Consider the following 22,556-nt stretch of genomic DNA (forward strand, 5'->3'; position numbering starts at 1 on the left):
CCGTGCTCCTGATCTTACACCTCTGGACTTCTTTCTGTGGGGTACGTTAAAGGAGAATGTGTACCGTGATGTGCCTAGAACCCCAGAGGATATGAAACAACGTATTGTGGCAGCCTGCGGCGACATTGCATCAGATGTACTGCGGCGTCTACGACATTCATTACGCCAGAGATTGCAACTGTGTGCAGCAAATGATGGCCACCACATTGAACATCTATTGGCCTGGCATGTCGGGACACACACTATTCCATTCCACTCCGTAATTGAAATCGGAAACCACGTGTGTACGTGTACCTCACCCCTCATGGTAATGTACATGTGCGTCAGTGAAAAAGACCAATAAAAAGGTGTTAGCATGTGGACGTAATGTGCTGTTCCAGTCTCTTCTGTACCTCAGGTCCATTGCTTTCTTGTTGCTAGGTGGGGTCGCTTCAGAGATACGAAGGTCGAATTTGTTTTTTTTAAATGGGATGTTATAGTTTGGAACTTATTTTCTGATAGCGCCCATCGAGCCGAATCGAATGATGTTCAACAGTAAGGTCTTTGGAGGTCAACGAAGGTCACAAAGGTGGCATGAACGTCAATTTACTGAAGGTGTTCGAAGTAATGACCATTGGTATCACTACAGTGCTGCAATCTTCTTATCATGGATTGAGTGGTATTCCATATCACTTCGGCACTTATCGAAGCACACGCTCTGACAATTCTCTCTCGCATATCTTCAGTTGTTGGAAAGTCTTTAGAAACAATGTCTTTTACGAAACCCCACTAGAAATAATCCAGGGGCGTCAAATGTGACGAACGAACTGGCCGCGACACATCTCCTCCGGGTCCAATCGAACGATTTGGGTATTGTCTCTGCAACTCATTTCTACCCGTCAGCGAAAAATGTGCCAGACACCCATCGTGTTGACACCACATTCTGTTCCTTGTTCCTAAAGGTATTTCTTCCAATAACAGACCTAATGTTTCTTCCAGGAATGTGGTGTACTTCCTTCGATGGAATAGGGACCTATAATTCTATCCTCCAGAATCCCGCGGTTTTTGGAGTGCAACTTTCTGCGATCAACACGGATTTGTAGTTCTCCGATAGTGCATGTTATGCAAATTAACATTTCCATAGTTTGTGAATGTAGCCTAAAACTAATAAATGTGTCATCCCTCTAATTATGAAGATGAGCCCATCTGCAGAATTCAATGTGACAGATACAATCTGTACCAGTGGATGCTGATATGGTAAGGATGATATTTATGGCGATGCAGAACACGAACAACACTACTCTGGCTCATGCCATATTCCCTTGTGATTTGACGCGAACTAACGCAAGGATCTCGAACCACAGTGGCAAGAGTACCAATGTTCATTTCCTCGTTCGTAACTTTCCTTTGCCGTATATGTTTTTGATGCGTTACAGATCCAGTTGTTCTCATTTTGTCACACACATATTTAAATGTACGACATGTAGGGTGAGTACGTTGAGGATATCTTTCAGCATTTAAGTCTCTAGCTCTCACTAAATTTCGTTGACTTTCTACGTAAATGAGAAACATATCGACTTGTTCTTCGAAGGAATACATCATTCACATTCGCTTAATTCGACGATACTAGTCGTACCACTTCTATTAGTGTTGTATTGTGAAACCGTCGAGTGGTGTTTACATGCCAATGGCACTTTACATGGATACGCCGTATTCGGCACATATTTACTATTTGCATGATATACTAGGGAGAATTGTTAGAGCATGTGCTTCGATAAGTGCCGAAGTGATAAGGAATAGCTCTCAATCCATGATAAGAAGATTGCAGCACTGCATTGATACCAATGGTCATCACTTCGAACACCTTCTGTTAATATACGTTCGTGCCACCTTTTTGACCTTCGTTGACCTTCAAAGGCCTTACTGTTGCACGTCATTGGATTCGTCTCGATAGCCGCTATCGGAAAATAAGTACCAAAGTATAGCATCCCAATTAAAAAAGAAAGTTGACCTTGATATCTCTGAAGCGACCCCACCTAGCAACAAAAACCCAACGTTATATTATGTCCCCCTCTGCCCAATGCAACATTTGTTCCACAAACATTTCAGCTACTATCATACTTTTGGAGTTATTCTAGGTGGCAATAGTTAGTGATTCACCCTGTGGATATATATAATAAAATTATATCATATGATCTAATGAATTTCCATTTGTGTAAAAATCTGAAGTAAGTCGGTCCAGAACTCATCGAAATTTTTGATAATTTTTATAATTTTCCCTTTAATTACTACATCTTTACATGCTTATTATATATTATATTAAAAATACGTATTTAAAGAAACGCGTGTATTCGAATTCAACATTATGTCGAAATTTCATAGCAATCGTGAAGAACTTTCGGAGATTTATTTTTTGGAAATTTGTGGTAAGTTCCTGTTGGACCAAACTGCCGAGGTAATCGGTCCCTAGGCTTATACACTACTTAATCTAACTCAAACAAGCTTACGCTAAGGACAACACACACGCCCATGCCCGAGGGAGGACTCGAACCTCCGACGAGGGGAGCAGCACGACCCATGGCGAAGGGCCTCGAACGGCACGGCTACCGCTCGTCGGTCGGAGATTTAACATTTTGAACAAATGCATATTTACAGTTTTGTTTATCTAGATGAAAATGTATGTTTGCACAAAGTCTTAAATCTCCGAATACTCCTCACCGATTCCTCTGACATTTTTACTCAGCGTTGCATTCAAAAACGCCCGTATTCTTATGCACTTACGGGAGCGCCATATGTATATCACATGGCACTCTAGCAGGTATGTAAAAACATGTGCATATTCGAATGCAACGTTGTTTCAAAATTTCAAAGGATTAGGTGAAGATACACGATTTTGAAAATACGAACATCTACATTTTTATTTATATACATGAGGTACGACGCGCTGCGACAGCCTGTTGTTTCCTGCACTTACCATCTTGTTAATAATTACCTTGAATGACACCCGTTTCTTTGAGACATTGTTATTTCGTTCGCTGTGCCATCTCGTTTGTGTTGGCAAATGACATTTTCCTTTGACCCCAAACCCGTGAAATAATTTTATTTGTACTGTGATCGGTACCTCTGTGTACTTGCGGAGTGGAAACTCATCGAACTGCGGTTCATGTTTATTGTTCGTATATGAATTAACACCATCGATCAAATTCCGTATTAAGCTACAATACAAAAAAAGTGGTAAAATTATTAGATAAATACAGCTTCAAAGTGTATGTTGCATGACTCTTCTTGGAACATATGGTTTTGGAATTTTAACAGTAAACTTCTGGGTGATGCACAACGCTTCTGTGGTAACGTTTGCCACTGAATGTGAACACCCATCTCTGTGACGCTCAAGCGCGTAGTATATGAAAACATGATGAAACACTCAACTCATCTTTGGATCTTCTTTACCTCTTCAGGTAATCCTACATTACCAGTATCCACAGTGACGAGCAATATTCAAGAAGCTGTCGAGTGCAGTGTTTTTAAGCCGCCGCCTTCGTCAGTAAACTAAATTTCCTTAGAATAATTCTAATAAACTGCAGGCGGTATTTTTACTTTCTACAACAATTTTACGGTATTCGTTCCACTGTATGCCAGTCTGAACGCATACTCTCTGATATTTTACGTTAGTTTCTGTTTTCCGTGACTCAACTGGGTAACCGAACACTAACAGTTACTTCAGCCTACTTGTGAGGTTGGAAAAGAGTATGCAAACACTGCAAGAAATGTATGCCTGAACATACACTATGTGATCAAAAGTCGCGCGGTTCCAGACTGTAGCGCCTAGAACCGCTCGGTGACCCCGGCCGGCGATTATATAGTCATCTTCAGTGCAAGTAATAACAAGTGACATTAGTCCAAAGAGTCAATTAGTAAACAATATTGGTGTAGAGCTTCTAGAAGTCAGCTGACAGGTCTTCTGTAACCTCTAATCAAATGTTATTTACTTGTGACTCTTTGGACCAATATCACCTGTTATTATATGCGCTGGAGATGAGTATGTAATCGTTGAAATATAGATCTGCTGTAATGAGATGACGGATTTAGTGATCGATTACTGTTATTTTCTGCAACGATTTTTGAGATACTACTTTTATCGTACGTTTGTTTCAAGTAAAAATGAAAAAGGAAATTAAGGGAGTCTCTTTTTGGCTTCTGATAGTGTATTGGAGAGACGTCGTTTTGCGCGTTCCACTCAACACTCCACAAGCAATTGCCTTTTTACCTTTAATTCAACAAACGTCTTGATAAAAGCACTCATCTTATTCGCCGCTCCCATCATCAAAGCTCACATTGCACTGTAGCTGTTGTTACGAGCGAATCAGTTTATCCACAAGTTCTTTGAAATTATCCACCTTCAGTTTTTCCAAAAATTCATGTCACAGAATTTTGATGACTTTTATTATTGACGTTTAACACTGATTGAAGGTGAATGGCTTTAAAAAGTTTTATGATATATCCTACATTGTACTCACCTGCATTGCTGTATCTAATCAGATCCTAGGCTTATTTTGATTTGAACAACTGATTGCATAGGATTCTGCAGCTAACTGTTCGACAAAGTTTTTCATAGGTTACAATTTTATACGTAGTGGTGAAACAAAGCTTTCTCATTGCTTTATTAATGTTTGTGGTAATTTTTTTGTTAGAAGAAGTTATTAGCGCTTAGTTTCGATGAATATTGTTTGTCTGTAACACCGCTGTCCGAATCATACAGGATCCAGCAGTATTTTGTGTAGCTGGTTTGTCGTCTACATAAAACGGCAGTGAATTTAAAATGCTTTCAGGCTTTATACCAATATGCCGTACAGTCTACTGCTATGAGGATGTTTCTTAAAAACTGTTGAAAATACTTTTGCAATACCTGCGTATCTGCAGACGTCTGTGGGCTTACATTGGAGGAGCAGAATAAAGCTAAAAATAGGATCTGCGCAAAACAGGATCACATGAATTCTAGTCTGATTAAGACCATTGTCCAGCGCGAAACTGAATACCGCCTGATAGTGTTGGCATGCGATGTGGTAAAAAAGGAATGTAATCAGAGCAGAGACGAAAGGAAGAATTGTTCTAGTGACGATACGGGCCGCTAAAGGAGAAATCCACTAACATAAGCGACTCTGATTAAGGACCCCGGTGCCTGGGGACAAGCATACAAGCATATCGTAAACGGCAAAGCTGGTCGGCGATCGCGTACAGCTGCCGTGAGCCTCTATGGGAAATCTTCGTTCATCCATTTTAAACTGGATGAAGGTGGGACACAGATGGTATAATTTTTACTAAAAATGAAACACCTCCAGCTGTACTTAAGATTTGATATTTATTTGGCTACTAGTTTCGACATTGCGTCAACGCCATCTTCAGGCCCGTACACTTTGATTAAATCATTTGTGTGTGGCTGAGTACCAGAAGTCCGCGGTGAGACCAACACGTGCTCCACATGGATGGCGGGCAGTAACTAGTGGGAAGAGGTTGAAGGAGGGAAAACCACGAGTAGGCTACAATGCGTTCGATGTTTACATTAGGACCATTGACAATTTAAAAAATATCGAGAACCTGATATATCGATATTTTAAAAAAATATAATTATCAGCCCTATATAAATCGGAAAGAAGTATCTATACATCGACGAAAAAAATTTCGAAGTACCGGCCTATAAAAATACCGGCTGCACACTGTAACTATACTGCCAGTTTTAGAGCTGTATGTAGCTGTATATTTAAGTATTAATTTATTATTACAGTGAAGCGCCAGAGAAACTGTTATATACATGCGTGTTCAAATACAGATATATGTAAACAGGCAGAATACGGCGCTGCGGTCGGCAACGCCTATATAATACAACAAGTGACTGGCACATTTATTAGATCGGTTACTGCTGCTACAATGGCAGCTTATCAAGTGAGTTTGAACGAGGTCAATAGTCGGCGCACATTGTTGAACCTGGGGATCCGCAGCGGACGGTCGTTACGTATTCCCTTGCTGACCCAATGACATCGTCACTTACGGTTTCAGTGAACCGTAGATCAGTGAGAATGTGGTCGGACGAATCAACTTTATTGTTACATCAGTTTGATGGTCCTTTCCGGATACGCCGTCACCCAGTCGATCGGTTGCTCGAAACAAGCGTCGCGCCATGAACACAGGCCGTTTGGGGCATTATTATGCTATGGGATACATTCACATGGATACGCATGCGGTCTGTCACAGTATTCAAAGGCACGATGACAGCTGTGGGCGATGTGAACGTTATTGCACATCACCTGCATCGCCTTATGCTTGATGACTTCCCCGAAGGCAACAGCGTAATTGTCAGTGTCACAAGGCCATAATCGTGCTACAATGAATTGAGGATAATACCAGTGAACTCATGTTGAGGTCTTGATTACCAAATTCGCCTGTTTTGAAACAGAAGGAACACATCTGCCAATGCTATCGGGCGCCAGCTACGCGTCCACAAACCGACGGCCCGAAATCCACAAGAGTTGCATGACCTGGGCGAAGTCATCTGCACCTCGCACATCCGGAAGCCTACCAAGGATTTTCCGAATCCATACCGCGGAAAATCGCTGTTGTAATTCTTCCCGAAGGTGGCCCAACATGCTGTATCAGCGTATGTTGTTGGCACCAGCTCATTTGAGACAAGGTCGCTGATTGGAGCCAGTTGAACTTCACAATATTGGGAATATTACCAAAGAACTGAAACCAATTTCATTGTTCATGCTGTTTACAGGACTAACGTCGCAAGAGGCCCTGTTTCTGTAGGTCGTAGGAGGAAAAGCAGGAATCGCATGTACCAAATACGGAGCTCTCTTTGAATGATAATAAATTATTTGTGAAATACACTGCCGGAAATGGAAAGTGGTACAACATGAACACTTTGACCAAATGTTGCAAAACAGATACTCCTATATTTCTGAGCCTGTGGAATTATTTATTAAATCTTCATCCTTATGCCAGCCCATGTTTAGTGTTTTTAGTACTCTGAAATCCGTGATGGCTGTTGGTTGTGACTAACATTACTGGAACTTTTCAGGTGGAGATAGCAACACAGCATGCCAGGTAGTACACATGCAGGCTACCGCTGTCTTTAGGACTTTGAGAAAAGCCAGATCGTCGCCATTAGAGACGTTGGAGCATCATATCGGCAGGTAAAATCATTGTCATAAGGCACGTGGTGGGGAGGGGGCGGGGGCACCATATCGACAGGTAAAATCGGCAGTTGGCTGTATCGCAATGACTGCAGAACTGGTGGTGAGGAGATAGACCCAGAACAACAGCGTAACGACGCTTGTCCTTATACAAGGACTACTCCAGGAGCAGATCGCAGCATTGTACGACCAGCTCTTACAATAGATTTGTATCAGCTACTTACCTGCGCTAATAACTTCAACAACTGCTCCATGTGCTATCCTACATGTGACTGTATGTAAAGGACTGTCTCATTCACGTAGGTCCACAGGGAAACTTCAATATTTGGACTAGTTATATAGTATTGTATGTAGTGTAGCTGCTCTGGACACAATTTTTGTGGCGATATGAGATTCGTATATATCAATATTCTCCTAACAAATTAGGCTACTAACCATGAAGGTAGGTAGTCCATCATACAACTATATTTGCAATGTTTAAGCCTTTTAGTTTCTTTATTAAAACTGAGTCTTGATACCTTTATAAGCACCTGCTATGTGTATGAAGAGGTATGTGGGTAGCCGTTTTTTATGAATGATCTTGAAATATTTTAACCAATAAAGTCAGAAAAAAATTGAAAATTTGTGTGTTTTGGGCGTGTAGAATATAATTACTCAGTGTAGCTTAAGTTAACACATAGGCTCTCATTTTTGAGATACTACTTTTATCGTACGTTTGTTTCAAGTAAAAATGAAAAAGGAAATTAAGGGAGTCTCTTTTTGGCTTCTGATAGTGTATTGGAGAGACGTCGTTTTGCACGTTCCACTCAACACTCCACAAGCAATTGCCTTTTTACCTTTAATTCAACAAACGTCTTGATAAAAGCACTCATCTTATTCGCCGCTCCCATCATCAAAGCTCACATTGCACTGTAGCTGTTGTTACGAGCGAATCAGTTTATCCACAAGTTCTTTGAAATTATCCACCTTCAGTTTTTCCAAAAATTCATGTCACAGAATTTTGATGACTTTTATTATTGACGTTTAACACTGATTGAAGGTGAATGGCTTTAAAAAGTTTTATGATATATCCTACATTGTACTCACCTGCATTGCTGTATCTAATCAGATCCTAGGCTTATTTTGATTTGAACAACTGATTGCATAGGATTCTGCAGCTAACTGTTCGACAAAGTTTTTCATAGGTTACAATTTTATACGTAGTGGTGAAACAAAGCTTTCTCATTGCTTTATTAATGTTTGTGGTAATTTTTTTGTTAGAAGAAGTTATTAGTGCTTAGTTTCGATGAATATTGTTTGTCTGTAACACCGCTGTCCGAATCATACAGGATCCAGCAGTATTTTGTGTAGCCGGTTTGTCGTCTACATAAAATGGCAGTGAATTTAAAATGCTTTCAGGCTTTATACCAATATGCCGTACAGTCTACTGCTATGAGGATGTTTCTTAAAAACTGTTGAAAATACTTTTGCAATACCTGCGTGTCTGCAGACGTCTGTGGGCTTACATTGGAGGAGCAGAATAAAGCTAAAAATAGGATCTGTTAGATAAAAGCATAAAAAATAAATTCTGTCTACTCGAAAGTAATGACAAGTTTATGGAATCGTAACCTGCTGCTGAATTGCCCTCAATGCCGTTTTGCTGGTCCCTGTGCGTTGTGTAAAGTGGCTTCAAAACGTACGTTACCCACCATTATGGCAGGCCAAGTAACTTTTATTGATTGTTGCACCGCACATCACATACCACTGATACACGGCACAGTTTTTCACCATTGGCACCATGTCTCCGTAAACTACGGTCGGAATATTTTACCGGTTGTTCAATTTCTCCTGCGAAGGCTCGGTCTATATATTGTGGGGTCGGTTAAGTGAAATGGAAAGCAGATAAGAGTTTCTTCTCAGACGAACATAGGGCCATATCTACAACGGTGGTATAACGGCAATAGAATTCATTATGAAGAGGAAAGTAGGTCAAAGAGTGAGCTACTGTGTGAAGTTCAGTGATAGGATTGTTCTCATCAGACTCCAGAGAAAACCAACTTCGACGACGATAAAGCAGGTATACAAGACGACGTCGCAAGCAGAACCTGAAGAGACAGAGAAGGACTGTGAGCATACTGAACTAATAATTCAGTCTGTAAAGGGAAATGAAATTCTAACAATATGTGCTAAGTAGTAAGAATGAGAGAGGAGATAGACTGAGTTCTGCAATAAATTTCAGATGGTATTAGCCAGCACTCTGTTCAAAAATCACAAGAGGAGGAGGTATACTTGGAAAAGACCCGGAGACACGGAAAGTTTCCAGCTGAATTATATTATGGTCAGACAGAGATTGCGAAATCAGATACTGGATTGTAAGGCGTATCCAGGTGCAGATACAGAATCAGATCAGAATTTACTAATGATGAAGAGCAAACTCAAATTTAAGGGAACCGTCCGGAAGAATCAACGTGGAAGGAAGTAGGGTACTGAATTACTGTGGAATAACGGAACGCATTAGAAGTTCTCCAAGGATGTGTATAGTGCGATAAAGATTACCAATGTAGACAAATCGGTTGAAGAGGAGTGGACATTTCTGAAAAGGGCAGTCACATACGATGTACATTTAGGCATAGCTACAAGGAAGGTAACTCCAAACAAACCACGGGTAACAGAAGAAATACTTCAGTTGATCGACGGAAAGAGGAGTACAAAATTGCTCAGGGGAGACAAGAATAGAGCAGTATAAATCACTTAGGAATGAAATAAATAGGGATCACAGGGCAGCCAAGGCGAAAAGGCTGCAAGAAAAATGTGAAGTAATAGTAAATGGCTCTGAGCACTGTGGGACTTAACATCTATGGTCATCAGTCCCCTAGAACTTAGAACTACTTAAACCGAACTAACCTAAGGACATCACACAACACCCGAAGGAATAGTAAAAGAAACGATAATCTGAAGGACAGACTCAGCAACTATAAAATTCAAAGCAACCTACGATTAAATTAACAGCAACACTGATGATATTAAGAGTGCAATTGCAATTCCACTGTCAAACGCAGAGGAAGGGGTCCACGTGTGGGAAGAGTCCAAGGTTGGAAAGAGTATATTGAAGGCTTTTCTGAGGGGGAGGACTCTAATGACTTGATAGAAGAAGACACTGGAGTCGATAAGGAATACATAGAGGATCCAATATTAGAGTCAGAATTTAAAAGAGGTCTGGAAGGTATGAGACTAAATAAAGCAGAATGTATAAATAACACTCAATTTGAGTTTCTAAAATCATTGTGACCAACGGCAACTGAACGACTGTTAAGTTTGTGTAGAATCAATGAGACTGGCCCAGTGCCATCAAACTTTTAGAAAAATATCACCCTAATAATTCCGAAGATAGCCAGGACAGGTAGGTGCGTAAACTATTGTACATCTCATGCGTCCAAGTTGCTGACAAGAATAGTGTACAGAAGAATGGAAAAGAAAATTGAGGATTTGGTAGATGACGCTCAGTTTGGCTTTAGGAAATGTAAAGGTACCAGAAAGGTTGTTATGATGTTTGGTAACGGACGCAAGATTGAAGGAAAATCAAAATACACTCATAGGATTTGCCGATCTATAAAAGCGTTCGAGAGTGTGCAATGGTGTAAGATGCTCGAAATTCTGTGGAAAAGAGGACTAAGCTACAGAGAAAGACGGGAAATACCCAATATGACCAATAACCAGGAGGGAACAATAGAATGAAAGACCAAGAATGAAATGCTCCGATTAAAAATGGTGAAAGGCGGGAAAGCGGTCTTTCTCCCATACTGATAAATCAATTCACCGAGGAAGTAATAAAGGAAATAAAAAAAGTTCAAGATTGGGACTGCAATTTGGGGTGAAAGGAAATCAATGATAAGATACGTTGATGACATTGCTACTGCTAGTGAAGAGGAAGAAGAAAAACAGCACCTGTTATGTGGATCGAGGGTAAACCGGAAAAAGACAAAAGTAAAGAGAAATAGTAGAAATATGTACAGCGAGAAACTTAACATCAAAGTTATTGGTCACGAAGTAGACGAAATTAAGCAATTCTTCTATCTTGGAAGCAAAATAATACGTGGCGGACGAAGGAAGGTGGACATAAAAAGCAGAATAGCACAGGAAAAGAGTGTATTCCTGAGCAAGAAATCTCTACAGGTATCATACATGTGATTTAATTTAAGGAAGAAATCTCTGAGAATGCTCGAGAGGCATCCACAAAGTAAGTTCCCCGATCTTGTTACCTTTAAAGTAGACGTATTTAACCGGGAAAATCGCACAGGTGCAACAGATTTATGACGTGACAATCAAATGCCGGCCGGATAGGTCCCGCCTAGTGCCAGTAGCGCGGCGATAGTGCCCCGAAGAGGCGTCTCTTATTCGTTTCTCCGCCGCCTGCAAGGTTCGGTCAGTGATAAGGTTCCTTAATGCACAAAACATAGCCCAGGTCTAAGTGCAGAAGATTATGAGCAAACAGAGTGTGCGTCGCTGGTGTAGGCTTTTTTCTGAAGGTCGTCATAGCGTCCACGATGAGCGCAATGGGCGACAATCCCTCATCAATGATCACCTATTTGAGCTGAGGCGGCAACGCAACTTGGAGAACCGTCGCTTCACTATTACAGAGCACAGCAGCCATTTTTCGCACATATCACGGTCTTTGTTGCATGAAATTTTCACTCAGTACGTGCCGTTCAAGAAATTGTGTGCCACGTGGGTGCTGAAAAACCTGACACCTGAGTAAGAAACGAAACGCTTTGGAGCAGCACTGCCATTTCTGCGGCTGTGTCATGATGACGGTGACCAATTTCTCGACAGGATCGTCACGCGCTATGCACTAGTATCACAGTGGATCCCCGATCAAGACGAAATTAAAACAAAATGTCTCGGTGCAGAAAGTGATGTGCACGGTGTTCTGGTACAGGAAAGGCATTCTGCTTATTGACTTCCTGCCCAGAGGTGAACGCTGACCGTCACTGTGAAACAATGCGGAAAATGTGACGTGCTATTCAGAATAAGAGATGTGGAATGCTTACTGCAGATACGGTGCTGCGCCATAACAATGGTCATTCCCTTACGACTCGGTGCACAGAACTTCGGCTGGGATCTGTTAGATCATGCAGCATACAGTCCTGACCTTACTCCCAGCGATTTCCATTTTTCTTGAACCCTTAAGAAATTCCTGTTCTCCAGCCAGCGTTTTGACAACGACGAAGAGCTGAAGGCGACTGTCACACGCTGGTTCCATTCATAGGTGGAGGACGACTACGACACAGGAGCACAGAAGTTGATCTCACGGTAAGACAAGTGTCTCAGTTCTTTTGGTGACTATATCGAAAAATAGCTGAAACATTCCTGTACCTGTTGCCAATAAAGTTTTTCATGTAACTGTATCGTCTTTGTTTTTTAAAAATTAGGGAAACTTACTTTCTGGTTGCACCTCGTACCTATGGAGCACAGCATTGTATGGTAGCGAATCATGAACAGTGGGAAGCCAGAGTAGAAGAGAATCGAAGCGTTGAGACTTGGTGCTACAGACGAATGCTGCAAATCAGATGGACTGATAAGGAATGAGAAGTTATTCCGAAAAATCAACGAAGATAGGAAAACATGGAAAACATTGACAAGAAGAAGAGTTGCTTAATAAGACACGTATTAAGACATCAGGGAATAACCAACTTGGCACTGGAGGGAACTGTAGTTGCTAAGAACTGTAGGGAAGGAATACATTCAGCAAATAATTGAGGGCGTAGGGTATTAAGTGCAATAAAGAAATTGGTGCAGGATAGGAATTCGTGGTGGGCTGTATCAAACAAGTCAGAAAAAAAAACGATTTTTGTAGTGATAAGTTGCCAATAAAGTATTTTGCTCTTTGTATTTGTGGACAAAAGTTTCGGCGACAGTTAATGGATCTAAAGTGTCACCGGCGTTATAATTCCACGTTTTATGTTTTAGGGTTTTGTCGAGTTGCCATTCATCTATCGTCTGTATGAGGAAGGGGCAGATTTTGATTTCTCATTTTTTGCTCCACCATTCAGCTACCCTCACTTGCAAACGATGCGTGTAGGATCAACCACGCCGAAGCGATGCAATTGCATACGTTTTTCTGTTACTTATATTCCTCTAGAGGAGACTGCATTTCGATATGTAACCTCAGTTTCAGTGTTATCACTCAAATTGAGTGTAAGTGGTTCCATCTTTGACAGAATCCTATTTTACTGTTCCCAGTTTATTTAAGTCAGCGACGTGCGTGTGGACGGAGGTGTTATTCTCACAAGTGTAGCGATCTGGTAACACGTTGTTAAATTAAATTCTCATACAATACGTTTTGTGAGGACGATACCAACACTACCTGGAGTTTGTCTCCTGTGGAACAGTAAGCAAACGTCTCAGGTTCTAGACCTGGTCCACCGTAGGGTTTTAAGCTGCCAGAAAGTTTCATATTGGCGTACACTCCACTGCAGAGTGAAATATCATTTTGGAAACAGCTCCCTTGGAGGAGCGAATCTTGCCAGCCACTCGAAACGTCAGAAAAATCATTAAAGAAGTGGCAGCCGGAGATACCGAAACGGCAACCAACAGGCAATACAACAAACGCTCACAAATTCGGTAACAATTTTAAACGCCTGATTACCATTTTGGAACACAATCTTTCGGGTTTTTGTCTTTCTCTATTTATTCGTGTTGTCCAAATGAAACTTAACTACGTAATATTGCTGAGTGGCCTGAGAATTTCTCTTCGATTGATTTCTTCAACTGTAAGAAGCTTAAGTTCTGCAACTAGTAATCTGATCTTCTCATGCAGTTTATTGATATTATCATAACATGGCTGTAAATTCATTAGTTTCCTGTTGTCAAGGGCCACGTCTAATTTTTAAAAGATATTTTCAGTTTCTATGTTGTGATCGATTTCTTTAAAAATACGAAGAATTTCATTTTAATTGTGTTCGTTTCACTACACTGTCTAGAGTTAATTCCATTGCTATTTCCGTTTTTGTTTGATGCCTTTAATAATGTGAAGTCGTTTTTGGCTCAAATCTTGTTTGTGGCATGGATTGAATAATGTATGTTGTTGTAGTGTCGCTTTTGGTTGCCTCATTTTTAGATTCTAATCTTGCAGCAGAAACTATCGAATTGACTCCACGGAATATCCCCCCCCCCCCCCCCCCCACCCCGCGATTCCTCTAGCAATTCAGTCCTTATTTGTAGTTCCTTAAAGCCATTGTAATGTCGTTATCGGTAGTCTGTGGCTGCCGAATTGGCCGCACGCCCCCTCCCCCCCCCCTCCCCCCAGTACTCCCACAATTCAACCTTTCTTGACGAGACCTACACAGTTCTGTCTTCCTTTGTAGATCCTTAAAAATGTTACTGTCGCTATCGGTTTCCTAAGTCTTTGGATTCTCATGTTGCAGCAGAAACCTCCGGACTGGCTTCACGGACCCCCCACCCTCCCCTACGATACTCCTTCCTTTGACGAGACCTATACAAATCAGTCTTCCTTTATTGTTCCTTAAAGCTATTACAGTTCCTTAGTTCCTTTATTGTTCCTTAAAGCTATTGAAATGTCGTTATGGGTTGTCTCAGTTTTTGGATTCGTATGTTGCAGCAGAAACTGCCGAAATGGCATCACGGACAACTTCTTTGACACTTTTTCATTGAAATTCGAAGCCGTTGTTTGGAGAGATGACATTTGGGAAGGGGCGGATGCAGAGCGCATTCATATTCATCTTCTGCCAATCCAGGATTGGACCTAGAGGCCCTGCCTCTGCTTCACTGTTTTCACCTCTGTGGTTCCCCCCCCCCCTTTCCTCATAGTTTATAATCCATAGTTTAGGACGTTTTTGCGCTGGTACACGAAGTAATTGTCCCCCCCCCCCCCCAATTTCTTTTTGTAATGGATTGCTTTTTGGCTTATTTTTTGCACCCATAACTCTTCCCCTGTTAGTTAGTTTCTAATTTTTTCTCGCTAGTGCAGCCTTTCGCAGTTCTTAGAAGATCTTTATTTCTCAGCCTCCAACCTTCCACCCCATGTACTAAAGTGGCGACTGCGATGAGTTTATAAAATTTCAGATATCTCTGTTTCCTAATCCAAACAAGTGTTCTGTTTATTGTGCCACAAGTTCGCTGGTAATAATTTTTGTGTGTATTTACATCTTGTTCACATGATGTGTTACATCCTAAACATTTGAAATGGACAGGTGTTCTGTCAGTTTTTTGCCAACGATTATTTTTGTTAGTAGTGGGCGAATGCCGAAAAAGGCCATGACTTTAGTTATATCTCACATTGTAGCTTACAGTTTTCTCATTAATGTCGTCCGTAATTTATCTTCGCTGTTTTGTAGGATAACTCGATCATCCATGAATAACATCGTGTCAAGATGTTTATTCCTCCCAATATTTATGGCTGATGGTGCTCTACCTCTTTTTCATTCTCTGATTATGTCATCATTATAGACACTGTTGCTGAAAAGCTACACCCTCATTTTACTCCTTGATTAAATTCTCATCTCTTTTACATGATCGCTTTCAGTGTGAAAACATGCATGACATTCCTGTTCGAAAATCTGCGTTTTCTTCCATTAAAACTACATCCGCGACATGTCTTTCATTTATTATTTTGCTGTAGATTCCATAAGGATTATTGAGAATACTTATACCCTTGTAGTCGGATGTACCTCTCCTTTCACCTTTCTTTTATATACCGGGTGTCGCATTTATCTTGACCATCCTAAATAACTGTTTGGCCAGATGCAAATTACGAAATGTTTTAAGCAAATGTTCTTTAGACGTCAAAAATGGTTCAAAATTGCACTGAGCACTATGGGACTTAACATCTATGGTCATCAGTCCTCTAGAACTTAGAACTACTTAAACCTAACTAACCTAAGGACATCACACAACACCAAGCCATCACGAGGCAGAGAAAATCCCTGACCCCGCCGGGAATCGAACCCGGGAACCCGGGCGTGGGAAGCGAGAACGCTACCGCACGACCACGAGATGTGGGCTCTTTAGTCGTCAGGGGGACGTCAATCAGTATGATTGCCTTCGTTGTAGCTTTGTTTTCTGCAAAGATATGAACAACGGTATAACATTTTTGAATGGCACCCTGAATTTTTTGTTCGGTAATTCGTTTCCTCTCGTAAAAGACCTATTCAAAATGTATCTCAGTGTGCCATTCACTGAAACACAACGTTAACACGCCCGAAACCACTGCAAAGGCGTTGTAAGTTGGGCTCCCTTTCTGTGAGCCAATTATTAGTGGCCCTAACGGTAACTGAAGCACGAGTTGTATGTCGGATCGATGATAATGATGAATCAGGGGCTGTGAGTGCCTCTCCGACGATTGCTCGATCCTCAAGTTCTGTCTTCTCCCTAGGTCAACCGCTCCCTTCTTGATGCGATGCTTCACCCAATACGACCACCATCGTCGAATAGTGGCATCGCCCCTATTCAAATGTCGAGCGATTCGCCGATTACTCAAACTGTCTTCATTGAGCGCAAATACACGTCTTCTTTCAAATACAGAAACAGTGCGTATTGTTCACGTCCCTATCCGCTAGGCCTAGTTACTGTTCAGCTGAGTGCACGGAACGAAATTCGCAATAATGCCTGGTATCGACACGTCCTCTGTTTACTGTCCTTGCCAGCTGCCGGTGAAATTGGGCTGCAACGTCATACAGTCATCCACAGTCCTCCAAAATTTATAGTCTTGCTTTTTCCGTCTATACATGTACGAATATCAATTTCTGATCTACTTGCGTACGCATAGAAATTTTCCGGTTCACTTGCCACATCAAATTCGGGTAAAATTCCAAGCTTTCGATTATATACACCATCACCGTCGTCAAGGACTACAACTGATTGTAGTGAGCTGGAAAGGTTCCCTCTCTTATAACATCAGAGCGGCATCCGATTTGCTAGATTTGCGTATATCTATACGCTGTACTTTGAAGGCAGTACCTGTATGACCAATTCTGGGTCAACACATTCGAGATCAGAGCTAGCGTGCCCGCGTCGACTGAGAAACAAAGCACTGATGATGTGCTTCCGCTGACCGTTGGGATAGTCGCATCACATAGGCAAAGCCTGGTCTCCTTAAGGCTCTCCGAGCGGTTCTATGCGCTACAGTCTGGAGCCGCGCGACCGCTACGGTCGCAGGTTCGAATCTTGCCTCGGACATGGATGTGTGTGATGTCCTTAGGTTAGTTGGGTTTAAGTAATTCTGAGTTCTAGGAGACTGATGACCTCAGAAGTTAAGTCCCATAGTGCTCAGAGCCATTTGAAAAATTTTGAACCTTAAGGCTCCATTGGTTGAAATTTGATGACTTTGTTTAATGTTACATTTCGATGTCCGTTTCTACACTGCAACATACAAAATTTTGTAGTGAGAGTGTTGCTCGCTAGTGTGCTTTGGGGTCAATAGTCTTCGCGTAACTTTCAACTTAATAGATTACTTCCTTTATGATCAAGGTTAAACCCATTGCTCCAAGCGAGAGACTTTGTTCCGTGTTTAAGGATCAATATCGGTCTTTTATTATCTCATACGTGAACACAGGTCACGGCACACGTAACTACCGCGCAGTTTGAGGCGCCATGTCTCGGATTGCACGGCCCCTTCCACCGGAGGTTCGAGTCCTCCCTCTGGCATGGGTGTACGTGCTGTTCTTAGCAGAAGTTAGTTTAAGTAGTGTGTAACTCTAGGGAGTTTGGTTCCTTAGGTATTCACACAAATCTGAACATTTGAACACGTAACTATTCCACTTATTTACTATTACTAAGGAGATTAGAAATTATGTGGGGTTCATTTTGTTCTAAATTTGATGAGGTTTGGTCCCATGGAGGACACCTGTCATTTCACTGCTGGGCTGTCGTGTTGATTTTCTTGAGTAATAATCTTAATTGTCTCAGTTTCTCTTCAATCATATCTCATCCCGAAGCCACTTACAATTTATCATACTTTCATAGATCAGATGCGCTCATTTGCTCTCTGCGTAAAATCATAGCTGAGGTGAGCACAGTTAACTCAATATGCTTTGTCCTCAGAGGGATAGTTATTTAGACAAACAGTCATCGGCAGATTACATACGCTACCTGATAAGCAAACAGAAGCACCCACAAGAAGAGGGGGAAACGAAATGAAACGTCACATGTTGAGACGTTATGATTACAAAATTATTTATAAAACAGATTTATAAATAATGACCCGACTCATTAGTTCACAGTGTGTCCGAGTTCCTTTAGGTCTGTGGCTACGAAAAATAAAGTCATGGATTATGTCCACAAAATCAATGTATTCAAAATAGTCTCCCCCTGAATCAAAACACAGCTGAGATCGTTTTAAAAGTGTTTTGAAACAGTCACTGTAGTCATTTTTTGACCGTGAATTTTGTATTGCAGTATAATTTTCTTTTATGTCCTTAACTGCGTCGTAACGGTATCTTGTCACTGCCAACTGCAATTTGGGGAACAACCAGAAGTCGGCTGGAGCCAAATCCGGCGCATACGATTGGTGAACCAGGACTGCGATCCATTTGCTGTCCAAAATCCCTTGCACAATCTTATCTTTGTCGGCTTGGGTGTCGTCATGGAAAAGCAACCAGAAACTTCCTCTCGGTACTCAGGTCGAATTCGACAATTCTCGCCCGCAAACGCTGGAGATCTCACTGCTCCAATCCCATTTTCCGACGAGTGTCAGACAAACACTGTTACATACGCGGCCAGGATGCCTGCTGCAGCGATGCTAGCATTTTAACCTTCTATACGACTGTTTTTTTGAAAATTCAAGGATCGTAACGCCTCAACTCGTCACGAGACACCATTTCAGTTAGAAATTTCGCACAAGCAATCCTAACGGAACTAGTACTCAGTGTGTATAACGTCGCACCCCTGTAGCTTCGGTGCTTGCTCTGATTCGTTTGGAACTGGTCTAGAAAAGGTGTTGCATTCTCTCCTGAGGCAAACTGGCTCCCAACTGTCGTAGCTCCTCCCTGTTATCCAGGGTAACGGCACTGGGACGCAACTGACGTTACCGTCGCATAAGAAGTAACAGATGAGGAAGCAAGACGTCCCTGACCTACCAATCCGCCGCCAGAGTTTCTACAATCACTGCCAGGCATAACCTTGTGTCATTCCTGATGGCTCCTTATACCACGAAGCTTGTTTAAAGAAAGTTATTACGGCTGATCATCTACAAGAACTAAAAGTCACATGCATACTCGGGTAGCACTAGCGATTCCTACTGACAATGTGCATGATCTCGGCGCGAGTAGTGGATTTTGGTTATATCCGTAAACGATGGCGTGAACAAAAGGTAATTATTAAAAAGAATCAAGTTTAGCTGCTCAGGCTTCGTCGAATCTGAATATTTCCTTTCCTGTCCAGGAAACGATAACCCTTTCTTCGCATCTCTACAGTCGTGAATTGACCAGGGAAAAATCAAAGACTGAGAAAGATGGAATATGACATGTTCATATATGTTATTCTGTTCCTGTGCAAGTGAAGTGGAGAGGCAAATTATCGAATGATAAGATATTCAGCCACGCGGGATTATCCGAGCGGTCAAAGGCGCTGCAGTCATGGACTGTGCGGCTGGTCCCGGTGGAGGTTCGAGTCCTCCCTTGGGCATCGGCGTGTGTGTTTGTCTTGTCCTTAGGGTAATTTAGGTTAAGTAATGTGTAAGCTTAGGGACTGATGACCTTAGCAGTTAAGTCCCATAAGATTTCACACACATTTGAACAAAAGATATTCAAAACAACAAGTGAGGAATGAAATCTGTCGACCGTAGCACCGTAGACAACGGCGCCCAAGTTGATCCCGTTTTCGTTGATTTCCTGAAACCATTGGATACAGTTCACCACTATTTCTTAGTGAACCAAACAGGAGTTTACCAAGCGTTGGAGCAGATCTGTAGCTTGATTCAGAAATTTCTTGCATATAGAACTCTACTCCTCGTTCTCAATGGGACGTATGTAAGAGTAATTTCGACGGTACGTCAAGGAAGTTTTATAGGACTGTTACTGTTTACAGTAAACGAGTAGCGTTAGATTAGTAATGTAACACTTTTTTCTTCGCCAATGTCGGTTAAAAAATGCAGACTTTGTTGTGGGACACTATAGAAGATTCCAGTTCCATCATCAATAGTTGGATGAGGTTTCGATAAATGGCGGCGCTATAAATACCCTTCGAAATGGTCTCTGTAACAGAGGTGCTTTCCAAGCAGAGAGTTGTCGTTGACTTTATTTTGCTGGAAAAGGTGAGCACCGTAGATATTCATAGGCGCTTGCAGGATGTCTACGGAGACCTAGCAGCGAGCTGAAGTACGGCGAGTCACTGGGCGAAGCGTCATCAACGTCACAACGTCGTGCTAACCTGTCCCATCTCCCGCCTTCTGGTCCGCGCACACATCTGTGACTCCTGCAATGTTGTAACGTGTGGATACTGCTATTCGAGGTGATCGACGGATCACTTTCAAACACCTCACAGCTCAACCTGACGATTCTGCTGGTGGTACTGAAGTACTCGTCCATCAATTGCGGTACTCAATGGTGTACAGCCCGGATCTTTCATCTTATGACTTGTGTTTGTCCCAAGGATGCACTCCACGGGAAACAGTGCGTGGATGACGGAGGACTACCAAGGGGGTGGCTCCGACGTCGGGCAGTGAAGTGCTACCAAGCGGAAATACATGCCCTCCCGAAAAGGTAACGTAAGGTCCTCGCATTGAACAGAGATAAAAAATATGGTTTTGTAGCCGAAAGATTGTATTGCGTTGCTTACTGAACGCCTCTCGTGCATTAAGGGGCTCCGGAACGCCCTATACTTGCAATGTTAAAATAACGCTTATAAATTACATCTTTCCTCACAAAGTATTTGAGGTAGGAAGTTGAACTTTTTACAGATTATTTATTGGAATATGGGCTACAACTTAACACAGGGATTTTACAAAATTTTAGTTCAGTTATTAAAGATGATTTTTTTTTTCAATTGTAATGAAAATTCACAACATTTTTTTGCAATTTTTTATTTATATATTCAAAAATATACAGTTTTTTGGAAAATGGCTGTGTTAAATTATGCAGAAGGTACTGTGTAACATTTACTGAAACTTTGAAACAAATATGTTTGGAAGATCCTTAGAAAACATGTAATTAGTATGAGAAAATAAAAGTTTTGGGAATCGAGCGACAAAGATTGGATTAACTTTTTAGTGCATTCCAGGTCCATAGGCTGGATTATCTTCATCCTCTGCAAACTCCTCCTCCAGCTTCCTCTTGTTCCTCCTCCTGTTTACTCTTGCTTGTATTTCTAGACTCTTTACAGCCCTGTCTGCAGCCCGAAGGCGTTCCTTGTCTAAAGCAAGCATCGCTCGTACCAAGTTAGAACCTATCTTCATTCCCATATTTCTAAATACCTTGCACCTTACAATGTTGCCATCATTGAAAGTCGCAACAACATCATACACACCAAAGTGAAGTGTTTCTATTCCAACAAATACAGTCTTGGGGATTCTCGACCATATAACACTATTTACACTTTCATTGGGGTTTTGAGTTTTTCCGTGAATACACTTTTTCAACAGTTCAGGTGCCGCTAAGTCTCTGAAAATAGGTTAGCCACAACGCATACTTTATCTCACATCACTAAAATGTACCTGATGAACACGGACATTAATAATAACACCATTTGACAGCAGTTTAACAGCGCCACAGTGGGTCACGCCCATGTAGAACACATTTCAAAAAAAATTTAAAAATAGTTGTAGTCTTCGGAATTGAATAAATTATATATCTATTAAAAGGTAATAGTCTGCAGATTCAGAAAACGCAAAAAAAGTAAAAATTGAACTTTTCATGATTTTGAGCCTTTCCGGAGCCCCTTAATGATCTAATGCAGAGGCCTTCAGACTATGGCCTGGCCGGCCGGAGTGGCCGTGCGGTTCAGTCTGGAACCACGCAACTGCTACGGTCGCAGGTTCGAATCCTGCGTCGGGCATGGATGTGTGTGATGTCCTTAGGTTACTTAGGTTTAAGTAGTTCTAGGGGACTGATGACCTCAGAAGTTAAGTCCCATAGTGCTCAGAGCCATTTGAACCATTTTTGAACTGTGGTCTTTGGGGCACATAAGAGTGAAGTACTCGTGCGGTCCCCAGATGTTAATCGCATATTATGACAATACGCGTCTAGCAGCTAACAGCTGAATGCGAAAACGTTTGTTACCGTTAAGCGCTTCTAAAGAGTGCAGTTTCCCTGCTCAGTAACAAACAAAAGTACTCACAGACACAAAAATAGTTTAACATGAGCGTCATTTATTTTTACGTTAGGGAATTCCTCCGTTAGCTAAGAAAAGTTAATGGCTTGCCAGGAGGAGAGGGATAGTAGCGCAGCCACTGTAGGG

Source organism: Schistocerca americana, chromosome 3 (assembly GCF_021461395.2).
Source record: "Schistocerca americana isolate TAMUIC-IGC-003095 chromosome 3, iqSchAmer2.1, whole genome shotgun sequence".
Lineage (NCBI taxonomy): Eukaryota > Metazoa > Arthropoda > Insecta > Orthoptera > Acrididae > Schistocerca > Schistocerca americana.